This window comes from Anabrus simplex, chromosome 4, assembly GCF_040414725.1.
Source record: "Anabrus simplex isolate iqAnaSimp1 chromosome 4, ASM4041472v1, whole genome shotgun sequence".
NCBI lineage: Eukaryota > Metazoa > Arthropoda > Insecta > Orthoptera > Tettigoniidae > Anabrus > Anabrus simplex.
The window spans coordinates 176,626,482-176,649,420 of record NC_090268.1 but is presented as its reverse complement, the minus strand read 5'-3'; the positions used below and the strand labels follow the sequence as shown (position 1 = coordinate 176,649,420).

At 40.1% G+C, this 22,939-nt stretch overlaps 1 long non-coding RNA gene across 1 annotated transcript in view; it reads left to right on the top strand.

Moving 5' to 3' along the window:
* Positions 1 to 21,341, top strand: part of LOC136872545 (uncharacterized) — a 37,243-nt gene extending 15,902 nt beyond the window's left edge. Inside the window, exon 3 of the long non-coding RNA XR_011018040.1 lies at positions 15,204 to 21,341. This is a non-coding gene — a long non-coding RNA (uncharacterized lncRNA). The remainder of the gene's footprint in view (positions 1 to 15,203) is intronic.
* The last annotated feature ends 1,598 nt before the right edge of the window (positions 21,342 to 22,939 follow it).

The following is a 22,939-nucleotide window of genomic DNA, read 5'->3' as shown; positions in this document are numbered from 1 at the left end:
CCTATTCAATACATTATAAGCTAATGTGGAATTAAATGCTATTAAATTGTTAACATGGTACATGTTTCACTTTTTTAGTGAGCATCTTCAGCCAGTTAACATTTACTCATGGTTTAACCCATCTGCTTACCTTATAAACATCAGTTCCGGAAGTTTAAATTACCATTTACCCCCTGTGGATGGGGGATGCAGATGAAGAATACACCCATGGTATCCCCTGCCTGTCGTGAGAGGCGACTAAAAGGGGCGACCAAGGGAGGATTGTATGGGAACCATGATACTACTTTTGATTAGTACCATCACGCGGGGAAAACCATGGGTCGCCTTTACTTGCGAGTAGTACGACTATGTTAAAAATTAAATATTTGAAAAGGAGGTTCAACCTATTCAATACTTAAAAGAAAGAAATGCAGTAATCACATTCCTATTTAAATGGGACCGGTTTCGACCTTAGTCCAGGTCATCATCAGCCGTAAAAACATGTACAATGTTTATGAATATTGGAGGTCAGTTTCACACTCTGATAGGCACAAAGACACGACACCACATTCTGTCATGCACAAAGTCAGGTACACAGTAGGTTTGTGCTTAGTAGCAGCTGTGAGAGGGTCACTGTGGGTTTCCAGTACCCGTGAGTCGTACCCATGTGAGCAGGTCTGGGCGTAGCCTGTGTTTAGTACCACTATATGAGCGACACCGTGGGTCTGCGTTGCCTGTGATTAGTACCCACTATGTCAGGAACACCACGGGAATAGCGGTGCCCATGATTAGTACACATAGGTGAGGAACCCCATTGGTTTGCGTTGGCTATGAGTGGTGCCATTGTGTGAGAACACCATAGGTCTACATTACCTGTACGGTGTACAATACTTGTGAGTAGTACAATCATGTGTGGTACATCGTGAGTCTTCGCTACTTTTGATCATTACCCCAACATGAAAAATACCATGGTTCTACTTTACTAGCGATAAGTACCATTTTCAGGGGCCTTAGACCTGGATTTGGAACCCCTTTAGACATCAAGCATACTTGATTCAGGATTGTCCTTTATGAGTTGGATCGACTTTTTTTGTATGTTTTTTTTGTTTTTTTGTTTTATGGTTTCATGTTCATTCTTCATGACATTTTTTTATTTTGGTCAGTGGATGATTTTGAACTTTTTGTTGTAATTTCATTTTGTACCATTAGGGGCTGATGACCTCGATGTTGGGCCCCTTTAAACAACAATCATCAATCAAATTACCATTTAAATCCTGGTGTTAATAAGGTCCATGCAAGACTGTGCTTAAATGATGATACCGCTGCAACTACTGGTTCAAATGTCAAACGTTCATAGAAATACTAAATAATCATTTCAATGGAATGTGCTACATTTAAATGACAATATGCATTATGCACTATAAACTCACCTAGTAATTCCTGTGAGTGTGTAATATCTTGAAGCATTCAGGCATGTGAAGAGTACTTTGCAGACCTCGCACTCCCATCTGCTTGTGCTAGTCTTCTTTTTGGGTGCACAAACTTGACATTGCCTTGAGGGGTTTTGTTTTATTTTATTAGGACGTATTTGCCTACGAAAGTGAGGCCAGCGCGATGCTTGTAGTCTCATTGGGGTGTCAGCAGATTGACGGCCTCTTCTTATATAGTCTGGTAAAGTGATACTTCCGAGTATCTCCTCAGCTACAAGAACTCTGAGCTGGTTGTGTTTCACACTTACTTTGGACATTTTCTTGTGCATTGCATAAGCATTGAACATTGCCATATCAATAACATAAAAGAAGTGTCATTTGATAGTGACACCACTGATCTGACTGGTTGGGCTTCAGTGGGGGTTGATTTATCATACTTGTCAGAAAGCTTCTGAACGTGCATACAAAATTGTGAGTGAATTTTCCTCCGTTCCGTGTTTTTTATATATAACGAAGGAATTGAACATTGTTATGTCCAACAAGTGCCTGAAAATCTTTTGGTGGAACTTCTTTATTTGCTTTCGGGCTGTACTGTACGGGACCATACACTGATCAGATAAATCGACCCCCCCCACCTCATTGAGTCATTGTAATCTATACACATGACAGGCTTTTCTACTGTGTCCCCTTTCCTGTATTTCACAGTGCGCATTTCAGCTTCATGTGTGCTACTTAGCATACACACAGCCCTCTTGTCTCTCCACTTGAAAGCAGTGAGTTCGTTACGATAAGCAAATGCAATTTCGCCCTTTTTTAGTTTTGTCCCCATTACGTCTTTTGGGAGATTTTTTCTGTTTGGTCTTACGGTGCCTACAGCATCTCTCTGAAGGTCATTGAGCAGGTCAAATAGCTCCGGACTACTGTAGTAATTATCCACAGCTGTTAGATAACCCTTATTCAGGAGATCTACGGCCAGTGTAAATACGGTACAACTTTGGAAGGCTTGGTGTACTCAGAAATATCTATACCACAAACTTCGTTTATCAGATCAGTTTCCTTCCCCGTATACCATAGGAGGTTCCACACATACCCAGTTTGAGCTTCACATAACTTATAAGATTCCATACCAAAGCGTGACCTTTTCTTTGGTATGTATACCTTCCATCCCAGTCTACCTTTCCACAATAACCGGCTCTCATTGACAGATAGGGGCGATCGTCTGGAGTATATATGGTTCTGAATTTTGATAATAGGTCGTCTAGAACTGGCTTCACTTTATACAACTTGGGGTGAACCTATTATAAGCTTCATTGTCCGCAAAATGCAAAAGTTTCAGTAAAAGGAAAACTCGTTTCTCAGACATAATTTTGTAAAATACAGGAGGAGCTAACAGTTTATTACAAGAGAAGTAATGGACTAATTTCGGCTTCTGAACAATACCCTGCAGTAACAAGTTTCCTAAAAAAAGTCTCTCTCACGACTTCTTCTTTTCACTTTTTCCATCAAAGAATTCGAGGTAATTGTTTGCTGAGCATACAGATTTATTTGCTGTGCAATAAGATCACAAAGTCCGTCATCTATAAAAAATTTGTAAATTTCTTCGGGCTGTTTCTTATTTAAAAGTTCACCTTGGATTCCAGTATTGTAATTTGTTGGAAATCTTGCTCGCTTACAACCCCGCACCTCCCATTCACCCTGCACAGCAGCAGGACTACCGTCATTCGCAGTTTGTTTCACCGCTTTCACTGGTGCTCGAACTCCGTACCGATTGAACGTGTCTTGGAACCCTACTAGAAAAGCTAGTTCCCGGAATATTTACTAATAACGGAGATTCATCGTCACTTTCCAAACTGAAATCACTACAACTTTCATCTTTGCTATTTTCAAGGATATCACGAATAGTACAGTCACTTGTAATATCTCTCGCCCTTTTAAACCTACTGTAATACAGTATAAAATAAAATAAAACTCTTAGCACATTTCAAAAACACAAAAGGAACAGATTGAAACTTCTATTTATTGCGAACTTAGTACAGTGCAGGACCAGTCATGCGGCCCACTGATGAATGCACGGGCTGAATGTGAAGCGGCGCTTACGTGATTTTTGCATTGAACAAAATAGAAAGGGGATTCCCTGTCACAATACCGTTCTTGCTATTTAGTTAATTTTTTTTAGTAGACATGGCACCACCTTCCAAAGCATGTGAGGAAAGCTTCAAGGCTCGCGCCTAATATAAATAAAATAAAAAGTCGCACGTCTGGAGCTGCATTGCCCACCCTAGCGCAGAGTTTGAAGTGCGGCTGGAGCTGCATCGCCCACCCTAGCGCAGAGTTTGAAGTGCGGCTGGAGCTGCAAGCCCCGCTGTACGGGTTAAGATGGAGCAGTTTAGATTTCTGCGTTAAAGCCCAGTGACAACAGTGCCCTGAAGGAAATGCTGAAAACCATTTCGGCGATACGCTTGAAAAAAGTAAAAAAATAAACATCTGACCTTGAACATAATGTAGACGTTTTGCAGGTACGAACATTTAATGAAACCCATTCAGTCTTCAAATAGAGATGTCGAAATGTGCTCTGTCTTCTTCCAGTTGTCGTGGGCACTCTTTGTTTTATGATTTCCGAGGAATCTGTAAACAATACTACCCGAATTCGATGCTAAGATGATCCCTTATGCAAGTTCACTTCAAATTACCACAACAACGGGACGTCTAGCACAAAGATCCGTAGGCTAAGTATGCCATAGCCGTCCTTCCGTAAAATACAGTTTCTTGAAAAAGTGTGATCGAAGATTTAGCGGTGATGGGACTGAAATTTCTGGACGTTTGATCCGGGAAATCGTTTCTTCGAGGAACGGATAATGCGGGGTTTTTACAATGTGATTTAATTAGGATGCTTGCGGGACCACGTAATTTGAATGAAAATTACGGGAAAACGTTTCCGGGAACGTATAATTGAGGTTCTACTGTATATTAAAGCATGGTTGTTTGGAAATAAATTATCCTACCGCTTTAACAAGTAGTTAATGGCGCTGAGAGCTATACGTGTGTAAGTGTGCTTTGCAATTCACCTGCCTAAATCGCAGGAAAACCATCAACTCATAATCGCGAGTGAGCCTAATTTGAATCTTCAGGATACAAACTCATCGTGTGTGCAACTATGATCCTGAAAGATGTTGAGGGAAGAATTACAGGCTTCAAAAAGAAAATGGCTCAATTTCAACCCTGCCTGGAGGAAGCCATGTGTGCTCCCACCGGCAGTGAACTGAAGCAGAATCCACAAAACTTATAGCAATGAGTCCCCAAATACCAACTGCTAAAGCTTATCCTAAAATACATAAAGAACACATACCAGTGAGACCAGTCATCAACTACAGAGTAACCCTAACCTATAAACTCTCACAGTTCATCAAAAAATTCCTTAAAAAACATTACGTATTCTCAGCCAGTAAAACAATATGGAATTCAATAGATTTTTGTAATAGAATGAAAGTATTAAAGAATCAACAATACCACATTCTCGCATCATTTGGCATATTAAACATGTATCCCAACATTCCCACAAAACAAACAATAGAAATACAGTAAAACCTCGTTAATTCAAAGTCGTTGGGACTAAAAAATCGGACTTCGAATTACGTGATTTCAAATTAACCGCCAATTCGCAATTCAGAAGTACCAACCATTGCCGCGTTACAAAATATTCTACGGCCCGTTACTGCATGCAGTTAACCTTGATTCACAGTTTATACCTTTGAAATGCCATAAAAAAAGAACTATTTCCAAAATGTATCCAAGAAGGTGCATTTACAGTATTCAAATAATGCCCTCAGATATCTTGCTGGTAAACATAACCTCACGCAACGAAAGAAAGAAAGAAAGAAAGAAAAAAGCACGATTCAAAGGCGAGGAGATATCTATGCTGGCTCCCATGTGCAAGTGCTTTATTAATTGGATTACTATACTGTATGCATTTTAGATGCCTTGTATTTACACAGAAAGTACCCGATGCCTTTAAAATCGAACTTTCTATGACTATCCTTGTACAGTTTCCCGCCATGGCACTTCTCTCGTACTTCAGAAATGTAAAAACTTGCCGCGACACAAAGTATTCTAAGACCCATTAATACATGCAATCACCATGATTCACAGTTAAACCTTTCAAATGCCATGGAAAAAACTATTTCCGAAATGTATCCAACAAGGTGCATTTACAACGTTCAAATAATGCACTTCGATAAATCACTGACGAACATAACCTCACTCAACGAAAGAAAAAAATTGCACAATTCAAAGACGAGGATAAATGATGCCGGTTCCCCTGTGCAAATGCATTATTTTTTTGGTTTTCTGTACTGTTTGCATTTTCAGATGCTTCGTTCTGGTATGGAAAGTGCCCGACGCCCTTAAAACATTGTGCTTATCAAACTTTCCTATGACGAGGGGATAAAGTATCTCACTTCCATGTGCATTGCAACGCACTACTATGACCCCCATCCTTCGCCATTGTACGATTTCCCGGCTGGCAATTTCTCCTTTAAAACCATAAGACCGTTTGGGCTCGCATTAAAATAAAGCAATGCAGTTTCACTGGTAATGACAATATTGTTCGGTGCCTACGAATCTATTATTTAAGCCAATTTTTTTTTTCAACTGTCGGCATCGCCAGTGTTCGCAGATTCTGTTTTTCTGCGTGATATTACGGCGTTCCTTAAAAGTTTGAATACAAAAGAATTCCGATTTCATTCAACTTAGCAATCATGAAGCGCACTGTAAACCCACCAAAGTGAGCAAGTGCGGAAAGTTACCCCTCCACGTTCCGGAACGCACGTTCTATTATGACGCGGAGGGGATAAATTTAGAGTTGAAATTATTCTGTAACATATTATTGTTTTAAAATGTAAAGGCAGTTTCGAATTAAAAGTCTGAATTTCGGTAATGGGCTGACATTATACTTCGAATTACGAATTATCTGTATTTCGAATTAAGCAATTGAAATAACATGCAAAACTGTATCTCATGTTTCCGGGAACAAGAGCTTCTTCGAATTAGGCGGGACTTTGGATTAACCGATTTAGAATTATCGAGGTTCTACTGTAATTGAATCCAACGTAAGAAAACAGAGGAATCTGAGCACTTTAGAAAAAGAATAATTCATAAAATTACTTGATTTTGCCATTACTAACAACTTCAAATTCCACTATACCATTTACCAGCAACATGGCCTACGATGGGATCTCCCGCTTCTAGTGTAGTTGCTGAAATTTATATAGACCTGTTAGAGCACACATCAATTAGTAAAATAGACAAAAAAATTTGGTGTAGATTTGTTGATAACATTTTCGTCATCATCGACAGCAGGTTCACGGATGAAACCATTATACAGGACAAACTCATCACAATAGATCTCCCACATAAAATTTACCAAAGATACCAAAAACAATTGTACCCTAAACTATTTGGACATAACAATAACTACACATGAAAACCACCTTTCTTACAAAATATATAGAAAACCCACGCACCCCTCAAACACAATTAAAATAGATTCCGTTCACCCCAATACACACAAAAGAACAGCATACTACAGTATGATACATAGAGCATTTAATATACTGTTAACCCTCAGTACTAACATGAAAAATCATACAGACAGTGCTAACATCGGTCTGTGAGTCTGAAGTTATAAACATAAATATTTCTTATGTTTTAAGCAAGTAAATCATTTGTTAAAGAGATACTACACTATAAAAATTGATTATTAAGACTGTATTGTTACTGTTAACAATAAAGAGGAAAAAGAAATGAATTCACTATTGTCAGGAGAGACACACACACAGAAATAAACACTCCTAATGATTAACTAGAAAACTTGGATAGTGACAGTTCTTACAGGGATGCAATGAACAATTCACCGCCACAGTCGATCACCATGTTCATTCATTCTTTTCAGAACAAGTTGAAAAAATGACCACAATGTGCTCCAAGCACAAGAACTTCCCACACAAAAAACACTTGTATTTTGTTTTACGATTTTTCTTTGAGTCACAGTATGCACACCAACCATTCGCTTTTTCCTCCTATACAGGCACCAGCATGTTCTCAGCTGGAATGTTACAGATCTCTTTCTATCTCATTCCAGTCAGTCTTGGAACTTGCTTGACTGTGGATCTTCTTTTTAGATGATCTCAAATTAAATCGAATGCCAGTGTTTCTGAGAAAATTCTTCGCATCTTATTAGCTTTAGGATTGTTGCAGTTCGCAAAAGCATTTATAGCAGCAGTGTTCATCAAACTGTAAAAGATTACCATAGGCCACTGGCAAGTTTGTCTGCCACAGTTATACCCTGCACTAAGCTTATCAACCACATCAACGCCCCCTTTCGTGTCATTATACAGCATGATCATTTCAGGCTTATCGGTGTTGGGGTCAGTTTTGTCGTCGCGATGCATTGTGGATAAAAGTAGCACATTTTTGCCGACGGGTCTCCTTTTGCCTTCCAGAAATTCACGAGGTAGTTTGCCTTTTGGTTCTTCTTACAGTGCCCAGTAAAGTCAATATATGGTTTTTCAACAAACTTTCAGATAATTCTATGCTGGTGAACCATCTGTCTATGGTCACACTAGGTTTCCCTAATCTTTCAACTGGGGCCGATGACCTTCGATGTTAGGCCCTTTAAAACAACAATCATCATCATCAATCTTTCAACTGCTGCTTTTACGCTGTTATCAACAGAATATTGGCCATCGGGTTGTTTACCAACATATACCTCAAGGTTTGATGTATAAAACATTTTAGCACATACTAACGCATAGATTTTAATCCCATATTTATTGGGTTTGTTTCCCCTGAGAGCCTCAAGTTTTTTGTCAAGTGTCGTATATTCAGATGGGGTGTAGTTACCTTGACAATTTGCCGCAAAAACGTCAAATACATCCCGAATTGCAGCCAACTTACCTGTTTCTTCTCGGTGCAATCTCGTTTCTTTGTTGTCAAATCTAATATGCCTCAGCAGGAATCAAAACTTCTCCAGAGACATAGTGAGCTGAAACGTCTCAAGTGATGTACCGTTATTTTTCCATAAGTTTGTTATGTTCAACTGGTTTGTCTTACGTACACGAGAAAGGTACAAGAGACCTAAACAAAGCCTTCATTTCCACTAAGTCAGTTGGTCTTGCAGTTCGATATTCTTGGTCATAAGGTTCATGAGTTATAGAAAGATTTGTACAATTGACCAGAATGTTAAGAATTCTAGCAACAAAAAAGCAGTTCCATATATCTACAGTACAATAGAAGTCAAATTTCTTGCCAGTCTATTCACTCAAGGCAAATGAGTTACGAGATTCACTGAGCGAGTTCTCACATTTTGAGGAGGAATATGCATTTTCCATTTCGTGACACTGTCTTTTCCAATGAAGTGCGGAACATTACGTTGTCGTTTTTGTTATGTAGAAGTCTCATTATCAATATCTTGCTCATCCTGTATCTCCACGTCCAGTTCTGACTCCGAATCTTCTTAAATTGAAATAATAAATGAGGTAGTTCAACCTATTCAATACAAATAAATAAGAAATGTAGTGTTACAGTCCTATTTAATTATAAGCTGAAACGGCACCGGTTTCGACCCCAATCCGGGTTATCATCAGCTGAATAAAACGCAAAAAAACAATGCATGGGTAAGAAAAAAATTAAAGAACGAGTCGCCACAAAAACAGTTGAAGTTTTTGTGGGGACTCGTTCTTTAATTTCTTTCTGACCCATGCATTGTTTTTTGCGTTTTATTCAGCTGAAGATGACCCGGATTGGGGTCGAAACTGGTACCGCTTCTGCTTATAATTAAATAGGAATGTTACACTACCTTTCTTATTTATTAGTATTAAATAGGTTGAACTACCCTATTTATAATTTCAATTTAATTGTGATACTGTTCAATATGGAACATCATGAGATTTTTATCTTTAAATCCGAAACTTCTTCACAACATTCAAGGTGATTTTCTTACACAAAATCTTCTGCAGCCACGTCATTCTCTTCAGATTCCAGTAGTAATTTCAGCACGTACTCTTGTTCACGTTCGTAATTCATCGCGTTTCATTTCCAGCAGAAAGTAGCACGAGTACTAACGTCAGTCTGAGAGACCGGAATAAAGGAATTCTTGCTAAGAACTTGAGCCACGCTCTTAACATACATGCAACAATAAGTAAACTGGCTGATTTTGAAGGTACCAATGAGCAAAGCGTAAGCGAAGCATGCGCACTAAAGTTATAGGAGAATAATTGGGCGGTCGGTCTTGGAGACCGGGTGTTAGTACTGGAGGGTTAACAAAAGAAGAATTAAACGAAGAATTAAAACTAATTCATAACATAGCTAAAAACAATGGATACAAGAAAGAAATGGTAAAAAGAATTATTCATAAAATAAAATTCCAACCCAAAACTAAATTAACAAATATAGACATACCCAAGAAAGATAAAGTACTATTTACTTTCAATAATGTACATATTTCCAATAACCAATGCTTTTAAAAAACACAACTTAAAAATAGCATTTAAAACTACTCACAACGGTACCAATATTATACACAACATCAGGACAATTAATGGCAACAATAAATACAACCACTCAGGGGTATACCGTATTAAATGCAGTAACTCTGAGACAAGCTATGTCGGATGTATCGGCAGGAACTTTCTATTCCATTTTAATGAACGTATAAATGCTGTAAAACACTAATTGTTTTTGTTTAGTTGGTCAACACATTGAAGATTACAAACATATGTTCACGAATATTGAAAATGACATGCAAATTCAGAACATAAACCCCAAGGGCCCCCTGCTCAATATAACAGAAGAATTTTTACGTCTCTCTAGATCAATATACTAATCCAAATTTTATATAAAAGAAATCACAGAAAAAAACTAACATAATTTTCAATTCAGTCATCCCCTCTCTAAAAAACGGTTACCTTGAGGAAATCAATAAACAAAACATGACATGCGGCAGAGTACCATCGAACGACACACCTAGCCCCACCCCTACCCCCACAACGACAACTCTCCTTACCCCTCTACCCTCTCCCCTCATTGTAGGCGGTGTGAGCCCAAGACGAACTTGCAGCAGTACACAGCGAGCTCTCGTACAAAACGTAACTCAACCACGTCAACAATAGTAAGCAAATATTTAAATTAGCGCACACAGTCTTTAGACATTCCATCAATATAAAATACCACTCATAACTCAATCTTATCTTCAACAGATACCATAACACCAACGCACAGCTGCAGATGGGAAAGGAGCTACCACCTTGGGTCTAATGCCACTCAAATTTTATCAATGTTACAGCACAGTATGATTCAATTTTAACATAAAACAACTCTCAACACACAGCAGAGCTGTATACATACATTTTATCCTAGTTGTAACTACACGCCTGGAACTCGTTTTTAAATTTCAGGAAGTGTTTAACCCTTTGAGTCCCGAAAGTACAGAAATTGAAAAAATACAACTTATGCCCTTAAAGGCTTTTAATGCCATTCAAATAAGACATACAAGGAATATTTTAAAAATGTAACAAATCTAGGTACCCGTTTTTTAATGGTACTCTGAAGTACCCTCAGTCCACTAGTGATCGGGAACACAATCTAGCAGTTGTACTTTTGAGTACCGTCGGTCCTCTAGTCATCCCTTCCATTCAAGTAAATCAAAATTGCTGAAGGTCAAACATTTTTTATAACAATATTTTAATAATGAATTAAAGTCAATACTAGTGGTATAAAATTCACAAACAATTGTAAAATAAACATAATAAAAAAGAAGGAAAATGGAAAGTAATAAATCCATCTTATAAAAGTGGCAAATGGGAATGTCTAAAGTGTTCCTTTCTACACATCTACTTGGTGGTATTCCACAAAGCAGTTCTTTTTTTCATTGACACAGAGAAATACCTTGCAATAGCTGCATTTAGAATGTGGACGTGACTGGACCTTCTTCTTACTGCACACCTCACACCGCCCACGAACCTTCACAAATGTAGGCCAGTGAACACCCCTGTTTCCCATTCTGACGTCTTTTGGGACAGAGTACTCCATCTTCCTTCGTTTTGCAGGCTGGGATGGGTGATCCAACTGATGTCAAGGAATTCCTCTTGCTTTTGGGGTTTTTCATTGAGAAAAGTCCTTGTGCCACCATCCTTCGAAACTCGAGGACCACTGTCTTACCGAACATTTCACAATAAATTACGTAGGCATTTACAAATACAATATCAAGGAAACCCCAGAAGAGCCTCAGCCACCATTTCTTCGATTTCCGGTCAACTTCATACAGGGCTCTAAAACGGTCGGCAAGGTCAACGCCTCCCATGTATTGATTGTGGTCATATACAACTACAGGGCACGTTACACTCAGTTTCGATCCATCTTTCTGAGTTCTTTGCACGTAAGTTTGTTCTCACCCGTGGTAATTGGAAGCAAAATGTACAGATTTGTTGTCTTGCCACTTGAAGAAGCCCAAACCAGTATTAGAAAATCTGTAATCACATTCCCCTCTTTTCAGGCTCTTCTCAGTTTTGAGATTTTTTGGACATCCCTGCCTGTCAGGTCTTATTGTGCCACATGCCAAGGTCTTTTCTAGTTTCAGCCTTTCTAAAAGTCTAAGAGAGGTAAAATAATTGTCAAAAAATACAATTGTTCTTGCCCCAGAGATGCTTTGTGAGAGATAAAACCACCCTCTCACCTAACCCGTACTCTCCAAACTCTTCTTCAACGTCATCGTTCTTCCTCTGATACACTTCAAATGCAAGAACGAATCCCTTCTGGTCAGCTACACACCAGAGTTTGTAACCTCGCTTGATGGGCTTGGCAGGATTGTACTGTTTTAGAGAACTGCGCCCTTTGAATAGCACAACAGACTCGTCCACACTTACTTCCCGCGTCCCTTCATATACAGATTGAAACTTCTTATTTAATGCCACTATGAAAGGTCTTAATTTGTGTAGCCTGTCAGGCTTCTCTTTGGACACTGCACTGTTATCATTCAGATGAATATATGATAAGATCTTTTGAAATCTTGCCCTAGTCATTGTCTCTGCAACTAAATCCACACCAAGGTCTCTAGCAGATGACCAAAAGTTTTTGTAAGATGGTAATTTGTGGTAACCCATCATAAAATTAATGCCAATAAACGCTAAGAACTCACTGTCCTTCAAATTTAAGTTCTTTCCCTTCTGAGTCGCATGTAAGTTGGACTGATATGTGATATCTCTGATCATATCTTCATCAAGCAAAGTCAAGAAGATATCTGTGGCAGTCCTACAATGTGAAAATGAGTGATGCACTATATCTGTAAAGAAAGAAAATACGTTTTCATAATCGAATCATTCCAACCCGACAGTATACTAACAATATCCTATGGAAAACTGAACCATGCACCAATTGATGAATGGGTTATTTTGAACTCATAATCAATGGAACAAAGAACAATCAACACATAATACACCTAATATTGACTATAGTTCCTTGAAAGCTACACGTGATATTTATATATTATATAGATTTATTGGTAGAAAACATGAGAAATATGTATGCTTTGGTCACGAAAAAAAATTTAAAATGAAACTACAATGTCGTTACTAACCTTCATCTGGTACGTAGGGAGAGTGGAATTGATACTTCACACTCCTTTAACTTCCACTTTCTATCGGGTTCCTCCCTTTTCTTTCTTGAGTTAGACTTGGAATTAACCTCAAGCACAAGGTTAGGTCTGGATGTTGGCTTACTTGGACCTGCATCACTGATTTCATCAGTTCCTATTTCACAACCACCGTCTAAAGTTTTATTATTTGTGGAAATCACAACTTGATCTTCACAATCCAGCTCTTCTTCTAACGCAGAATTGAACACTGAATCAAAATCTTTATCTATTCTGTCTAGACCATGTGTATTGCACACAGTAACGTCAATATCTTCATCACTATTACAATCACTCACATCAGATAATGTTCCAGTATCTGGTATACCAGCCAGTAAATAGCTAATATCATCCACTGACAACTTCTTATGTTTGCTCATAATTCACTGTTATACAATTCACGTATAATTAAAACAACACAAATAAAATAATCCCTGCAAGAATCACAGCTGATCAACATAAACAAACCATGGTTACCAAGAAGAACAAGAAGCATGGAACGCCTATAGTCCTGGCGGTTCTTAGAAGTACCCACTGCATTTCAAGGAATAAAAGCTAGTTCAAGTGACTTAACAGCATTTTAACTGTTTAATTTTATAATTTACAATATATCACACAATAATTTGAAAAATAATGTCACATTTCTGGCTTCCATCAACTGAAGCGAAGCAAAATGTCAGTGCATGGATACCAGATGAAAGTTTGAGTAACCTAAGATAATTTAGTGATTCCCTCTGGTGTCATTATTACGAATCACACCACCAAAGAAATTCTAATACCTTCTGTAGGTACTGGAGAGTATCCACAGAAAACATCACAACTCTCCTTGTCTACTATAATTATATATTGGACTAAATATGAGCCGGTACTTGGAAGTACCGACAGAACACAAAGGGTTAATTCTGTGCACATATATGAAGAAAAATATTTCATATAAGTAATAGGACAACTTTACAAGCACATCGTATTATTTAAGCTCAAAGCATCAAGCAAATGCATAACCATGACAAAAGACTCGAACACAGAGGTCAGCTGATGAACTGGGTATACACATGGTACGAATGTTTATGTGTATGAAGTGTTGTTATATATATTGTTTTTAGCCATGTGTACATATAAATTAGCTTTAAGTTTAATGCTGTACAAACCAATTTTAAGTTAAAAGTATGTTACTATAGACATATTATAGACATATACTTGCAGTGTCACACATAATGACGCACGTCAGTTCCCGATTTGACCTGTCCCACTTGGATGTATTCAAACATTTATCATATGGCATTCCCCAAAGTAATATCAATCATTGCTTGATGTACTATATGTGAGTGTATTGTTCAGCTGAGGATGACCCGAAATTGGGGGTCGAAACTGGTACTGTAGTATAATCATTATTATAAACAAGTATTTCTAAGGTGGAATTCCTTTCCTGTTTATTATTGTGATAATCGTTCTACAGAGATTTCACTGTACATTGAAAATGACCTCTCACTATGAACATTGCTGACTAGGATCCATAAAGCTTTAACTACAGCTTCCATAAAATGACCATATTTTGATTTCGGGAAAGAAGAATGGCAAACACATCAATACCATTAACTTCTCTATATGAGCTACCAAGTAGATCCCTGAACACTGTGAATGGTTCAAGATATTCTGATGTTGAAAGTTACTGTAGAATGGAAATTTGTTTTAGATGAGAGATTTCCTCATTTTCTACATCACCTTTCATCGTGCTCCTTGGATCATAGGGTGATTCCACACAGTTTCGTCAATTTTATGTTTAGAGCCCAGTTCGTAATATTTTGCGATTTGCTACCACCTCTTGCTTTTCCAGGTGTCCTAAATATTCTTTGGTTGGAGTGGTATTAATGCAATGGCTCATTAGTCTAGCATAGACATACAAATATTACAAATGAAACTTCGTTTGAATTTATGTTACATTCTTAACTTTTACCAAATGTACAAGACCACGTTACTACAGGCTCTTGTTCATTCATATTCTAGCCTAACATAATCAATCCAACCTTGGCCTATCTAGCCTTTATAACTGTAACCTTTGTTGCACTAATATGGTTTAGTTAAAATAATTTGAAATTGTTTGCTTTTTGTTGCAGGATGGTGAGAAGTCATCAGTTAAAGATCTGCCTATTTCAGTCCTCAGTCGTCAAGTAAGGGACACAAAAGAAAATATGTATGGTAAACTTTGGACATCATGAATGAATCGGGAATGAAGATTACTTCAGTGCTAAAGATGTTTTAAAGCTGTACATTGGTTCTATGTCTCCTGAAGTCCAGAAAAAATGCCCAGTTACTCTATATGAAGAGATTTGGCAAATAATTGAAGTAAAGTGAACTACTCCACAATGTTAATGCTTATTTTATTACTTCTTTAGTGAAACAGTATTCTACTAACAAAAGACATTAACTGTGTTGCAAGAAACCATCAGGAGAGCAATGGGGAAGATCAATAAACTTCGTAAATGGGACCATCACGATTTGAAAGAACAGCAAATGGAAAATCGCGAAGTCTTTTGTGAAATGCTGCTTCAACGCCACAGAAGAAAATCATTTCAGTACCGAATTATGATGGCTGACAAAAAATGGATTTATTTTGAAAACCCGAAGCGGAGAAAACCGTGGCTGTCACCTGGAGAAATCGGTCCTTCAACACCGAGGCCAAGTTGCTTCGGCAAGAAGGCCATATTTTGTGTCTGGTGGGACCAGAGCGGTATTGTGTATTATGAACTTCAAGCCCGGCAAAACCGTTAATGTACAACGTTATCGTCAACAAATGATTAATATAACTTACGCATTGACCGAATGACGACCGAAATGGGCTAGAAGACATGGCAAAGAGATTTTGTTACACGACGATGCACCGTCTCACTCAGCAAAACCAGTGAGAGACACCTTGAAATCGCTTGGATGGGACATCATCCTGCACCCGCCGTACTGCCCCGACCCGGCGCCATCTATTACCTCTTTGCATCAATGGGGCACGTGCTCACAGAGCAGCACTTCAGCAATTTCAAGGAAGTTGGAAAATGGTTTGCCGCAAAAGACAAGCACTTTTTCTGGCATGGTATTCATAATTTACCTGAAAGATGGGCGAAATGTGTGGAAGCCGGTGGCCAATATTTTGAATGAACAGAATTTCCCTTGCAAATTACGTGTTTTTTACCACAAGAACCGGCAAAAAGTTACGCATACGCCTGGTATGTTCAGAATTGTGGAAAGTGTCATGTGTAAACAATTACCGATGTTGAGGCTTGCTGTGTTGTTTTTATGCAGGCCTTTGGTATTTCTCCACAAGAGGTGAAATTATTGCTATAAAAGATAGGTTCAGATAATATATCTGGCGAATGTGTTTGCAAAGGTAGCCGTAACATGACAGATGGGGAGTTCAATATCTAGCAAACCGAATAATTAAAATTTGAGGATATACATTCGACTATTGTCAAGATATAACAAGCAAATATTTGTAGGCCATGTAACTACAGGATTTGTTGTGAAAATTGCGAAATCATATGTTCAGAATCCAGTTGGCATGTCAAAGAAGGAAGCTATCTTCTACAAATACTTCAGCATCAAATAAAGAACTCTGAATAAAGGATATTAGGAATTGTTGGAGATTGTTCCATGCAAACCCTCACATTTTTATTTCGTGTAGCACACCAAAATCACTTTGTGGCAAAACCATGTCATCCCTCCACCACAGGAAGCTATCCGGCAGCAACTGGACCTCGCCACACTAGGCAACGTGGGTGAAAGCGTGGAGACCACACTTCTTTATGATTTCCACAGTAGCATAATTATAACAAGATGGCTTACACTTAGTATTTTGATTATTTTCACTCAGGATACTGTAAACAAGTACATCGAGTGCCTGACTATGTAATGTTGTCTATGGACGGTATTGTAGGAAAAACAATGTAAAGTTCCGGAAAAATAATAATGTAGTTCTATTTAATGTTATGTTTAGTGTAGCTGGCATGTCAACGAGTGTAATGATCCCCACATTTGTTGACCCTGACGTTATTTATATCATGTGATACAGTTTTCTACATAAAGTCTGTGCTTTTCACATGCTAGTGACCACCTTCGTTATGGAGCAATTACAAGGGCAAAATCGCCTGCTACAAATGCAGCTTCAACAGCTAACGCCGCAATCCCCACCCTCACAGGTGATTACTGTAGTGAATCGTGTTGGAGTTCAATTATCTCTTTTCTGTCCAGATAAGCTAGCGATATGGTTTGCTCAGGTGGAAGCTTAGTTCAGTGTATCCGGCATCATGCAAGACGCAACAAAATACGCTTACAGTTTCCCAGCTGGACAGTGAATGCCGCGGATGTTGAAGATATTATCAATCCTCCAGCGCATAATGCATACGCATTTGCGAACGGAACTCATTCGGCGTCTTTCGCTATCGGAAGAGCAACCGTTCTTCAACTGCTCATGGGAAGAGCAGCTCTGTGACCATAAACCGTCCCGGTTCTTACGACACCGTAGGTCTTTCATGGGCAGCACACAAGTACAAGACAACCTCCTAAGGCAGTTATGGATACAGCGCCTGCCGTCACAAGTACAGGCCATTTTACAAACACAAAGAGTGAGATGCTATTAGATAAGGTTGCCGTCCTGGCCGACAAAATTCTTCAGGTTTCACCCATGTCACTTCCAGCTACTGTTCATGCCGTAAGTGTACTACCAGTTAGTGAGGTGAGCCAGCTCGCAGAGAAGATAGATGAACTCTCACACCATATGGCAGCACTGCAACCCATCCTAGCAACTGCCACAGGTCTTCTCCAACAGACGGTGCATAAGGTGTCTGTTGGTACTATTGCCGCTTCCGCAAAAAGGGACAGAAATGCAAATAACCTTGTAGCTTTTTGTCAAACTCCAACGGCAACCAGTGACGGCAGTAAATGGTTACCCAACAGATGGAAACCGCCTCTTTATCACGGATAAGGGCAGTAAATATAAATTTCTGATCGAGACTGGGTCAGATTTGTCTTGCTTCCCTCATAAATTCCATCAGACCAGTTATGAACTCACAGCCGCCAATAATTCCAACAATCCATACATGCAGGACTCTGCATTTGAAACTGAACCTCGGACTCTGACTAGAACTATAATGGAAATTTGTTGTTGTCGACGTTGCAGTTCCTATCATAGGATCAGACTTCCTTGCCTATTACCATCTGCCAGGCTGTCTTAAGAAACGCTTGGTCGACGGCATCACAGACTTATCAGTGAACGTCGAAACTGCTACAGCTCGGTGCGAGGGCTCTAAATGTACAGACTACAATTCATGGAATTTTAAGGGAATTTCCTGACCTCACTCGTCCATCTGGAGGCCCGCGAGAAGAACGCCATTGTACGGTACGTTTCATCCGCACTACACCAGGACCACCTGTCTACTGCCGAGTTTGTCGTCTTGCCCCGTATTGTCTACAGATCGCTGAAAAGGAGTTTGATGCCATGCTTCTTGAAGGTACAGCGTGACGCTCTGCTGGACCTTGGTCGTCACCGCTCCATTTGGTACTGAAGAAGGACGAAGGCTGGCAGCCCTGCCTAGATTATCGTGCCTTAAACCCGCGGACCATTCCTGACGGTATGCACCTCGGAATCTTCATGATTTCAGGCAACACTTCCGCGGATGCACTATTTTCTCCGTTATCGACCAAGTGAAGGCCCACACCGAGATTCTCGTAAAGCTAAGTGACATTCCAAAGATCACAAACATAACGTCCTTCGGACTCTTTGAGTTTCCTTTCATGACCTTTGGACTACGCAATGCTGGTCAGACCTTTCAGAGATTCATTGAATGAGTACTATCAGGTCTGGATTTCACGATTGCATACGTCGACGACATCTTGGTCTTATCTAAGAGTCCTGAAGAACACAGGTGTCCCCTGTGAGCTCTCTTCCACCGCCTGTCTGAGTATGGCATCTTCATCACTTCTACGAAGAGTGTCTTAGCATCACCAAGAATCACCTTTCTCGGTTACAAAGTCTCCGCCGCAGGGACACGACCACTGCCGGAACTCATCACAGCACTGCAAAATTTTCTTCTTCCAAAAACTGCACGTGATCTCATGCTTCCTGGGAGTGATCATTTTGTATCGCTGGTTCCTTCCCTTGGCATCACAAAAACCAGGCTCCACTCCATGAAGCTGTATCCAGTTTACACGGCTCTCAACAGGTCCCCTGTACACCAGAAATGGAACGCATCTTTTCCGCCTGTAAAGAAAGCCTCGCTAAAGCTACCATCCCAATCCGCAAGCACCATAGGGATTGTCCACATGTGCATCAAACAATGCTACTGGAGCCAGCCTCCAGCAATTCGTGGACAATGCCTGGCAGCCTCTAGCCTTCTTCTCTAGGAAACTGTCTCCAAAGCAAACTGAATGGCCAGCTTACTACTGAGAGTTGCTTGCAGTTTATGGATCAGTACAGCACTTAAGATACATTTTGGAAACTCAGCGGTTTACAGTTTATACAGACTACAAGCCCCTGACTTACACCTTCCAGCAACGTCGCAACAAACTTCCACATGTGCAGCTGAACCAGTTATCGTTCATTGCTCAGTTCACAATGGACATTTAGCCTATTGAAGGCTCCTCCAACATAGTCACAGATCCACTGTCTAGCATCAACGCAATTGCCAGTTGCACCTTGGATTTCTGCGCTTGGGCACGATCACAGGAAGGGGTGCAGAACTCCTTGATCTATTGAACCTGCAAATCAGCACTTCGGTTGTAGCAAGTCCGGATACCCGGAACAAATATAACTTTGTTCTGTGACATTTCAACGCGTCGACCCCGTCCATTTATCAATGCACCTTTTTGCAGACAAGCTTTCGACTCTCTTCACTGTGTAAAGTCATGCTGGTGCTAGAACGACCGCCCGTTTAGCATCAGAACGCTTTGTATGGCCCCACATACAAAAAGACTGCCGTTCATGGGCTTGAGCCTGCCAGGCATGTCATTGCTCGAAGGTCACTCGCCGTAACCGCTCCAATTGGCAACTTTACCCAGCGTCTGCTCGCTTCCAGCACGTCCATCTGGATATCTTCGGCCCACTCCCTCCTGCTGGAAATTACCGATACTGTCTGACAGCAGTGGATCGATTCTCCCGCTGGCCAGAAATAGGGCCACTGGAACGCATCACAGCCGAAGATGTCGCTGAAGCTTTTGTAGCATGTTGGATCTCTCGCTATGGATCATCACACTGTATCACAACCGACGAATGTAGACAGTTGATCTGAAACCTGGGGATTTTCACCGGAATCTCACACTCCCGAATAACCAGCTGGCATCCTTGCGCCAATGGCATGGTTGAAAGTTTCCACCGTCAGCTCAAGGCAGCTATCGTGTGCCATCCTGATATGTCTTGGCTGCAAGCCTTACCAATTGTCTAACTTGATATCCGAAGTACGCTTAAAGAATACTTGGCGCTTCCTCGGCAGAGCTAGTCTACGGAGAACAAATTGACTTCCAGGAGAAATGCTTTGTGCCACGACAGACAACCACCTCGAGGCCACTTTTCAAACTTCGTACTCAGACTCCGCCAACAAATGAGTCTACTGCATCCTTTGGCAGCATCACGGCATGATCAACATTCCACCTTCACTTCAGCGACTTGAACACTTATACTCATGTCTGCCTACGTGATGACATGGTCCGCAGCACCCTACATCTGCCATACGCTGGCCCACGTCGTCTGTTAGATCAAGGTGATAAGACACTGACTGCAGATAAGAGGCAAGCCTGTCCACGTCAGCATTGGTCGGATAAAACCTGCTTTCCTCCTTTCTGATAACACCCTTATCTGAGAAAAATACCATCAGGATCATCGCATCAGCCCAGAGAACACTCTCCACAATGACACTGGCGCCGTAAAATGCACCGCTACCCCGCGACTTGGCACCTGCAACTCGCTCCAGCCGAAGAGTTGGTTTCCCGGACTACTTTCAGCCGTGACTACCTCGACTCCGTGGGGGGCTGGTGTGGTGAAACCACGCCATCCCTCTGCGACAGGAACTTAGAAAGCATCAGCTGGACCTTGCAACGCTGATGAAAGCGTGTAGACTTCACGTCTTCTTTATGATTCCATGGCAGCATAATTATAACAAGATGGCCGACATTTAGAATATAGTAAAGAAATACATCGAGTGACTGACAACGTAATGTTATTGTAGGAAAAACAATGTAAAGTTTTGGCAGAATAAAAATGCAGTTCTATTTTATGTTGTGTTTACTGTAACTGGCAAGTCAGTAAATGTAATGATCCCACAAATTCAAGGCAGCAAATGAAGCAAGACAAGGAAAGTGCAAAAGAAGTCAGTTATTAGTGTTCACATTTTATTTCAAAATATTGCCATTACTGAGTATCCTGACCAGCATTATATTCAACAAAGTACAGTTATGTCTGTGTACTGTAACCGATTTCACTATATAGCGGAAAGGATTTTGTTTTGTTGGTTGAAAGGTATTAAAGTGCTCAAGATAATGGTCATACATCAGGAAGCACACTCAGAAAATATAATGGTAGACATTACTAAGCTTGTTTTGCCAACAGATTCATGGTGAGGCCAAAAGCACAACACCGAATGAGAACCGATTCTGAAGGCTATAATGAAAAATCATCCATCTCTTATCAGGTTCTGTATGGTTCCTCATTCCAGGGTATTAAATTTTGCTTAATGGTGGTTTGTTATGTTGAACTAGCTTTGAAAATGCAGTAATATGTGCACCTGGCACAGGACTACGTAAGGAAGGCATCCATTTATTGTGACTAATGGAAACCAGGGATTTTGTTTTGATCTGAAACTGAGAACGACATTTTTAACCATAAGGTTAAAATTACAGGAAACAAAGTGAATTGTGGGATGGTGTTTAAAATGGAAGGTCCATTGACGTTGAATGTTAAAACAGACAATCATGAGCGGGTCTATTTTACTGTAATCCTCCAAAATCTTTTGTGAACTTTGAACTATGGTGACCTTTAGGGAAAGCCATATTTTGACTGAAGCTTGAAAGTTTACAATATATGATCAAATGGCGGGGAAAAGAGCGTGTGGCAGCTGATCAAAGACATTGTCCATCTCTTGTTCTTCAGAATTGACATAAAACTAGCTCAACTTCTTATGATCGCAGTAAGAACAGTGTGTAAAAGCTGCAAGCCTGTTTTGATGAGATTGTCGAAGACAGACCGTTTTAATGGTGCAGTTGATTTTGAGTAAGGTGTCAGTGACCAAGGTTTGGTATCGTCCAGTTTTTCCTCTACAGTACTCTTTAATAGCTATGTCTCTTGTTCCTTCTATCCCGGAGTTCTCAGGAACTAAGATTTAACAAAGCTGTAGTAATTCAAGCACTATCTGCTGTTGTTAGGGGCGGTAGTAACACCCATGGTATCACATGCCTGCTATAAGGGGTGACTAGAAGGTGCCCCGGATGCTGTCAACTTGGGAGCGTGGGTTGGTGACCATGGGACCCTTAGCTGAATCCTGGCATTGCTTCCACTTGTGCCAGGCTTCTCACTTTCATCTGTCCTACTGACCTCCCTTGGTCAACTCCTGTTCTTTTCTGACCCCGACGGTATTAGGTTTGCGAGGCCTAAGGAGTCTTATTTTCATGACCTCTGTGGCTTTTCTCTTTCTTTGCCTGATACATTCAGTTTATGAAGTATCGGACCCTTTTAATTTTCCCCCCTCTGTTTAGTGTTAATAGGGGATGGTTGTCAGGTTGTACGTCTGAAACTACGACCCTCACTATGGCCACCAGTTTCAGTACGGTTGATATGAAGCCTTGACCTTTTATACTGCATTGATGAAGAGATTTCAGT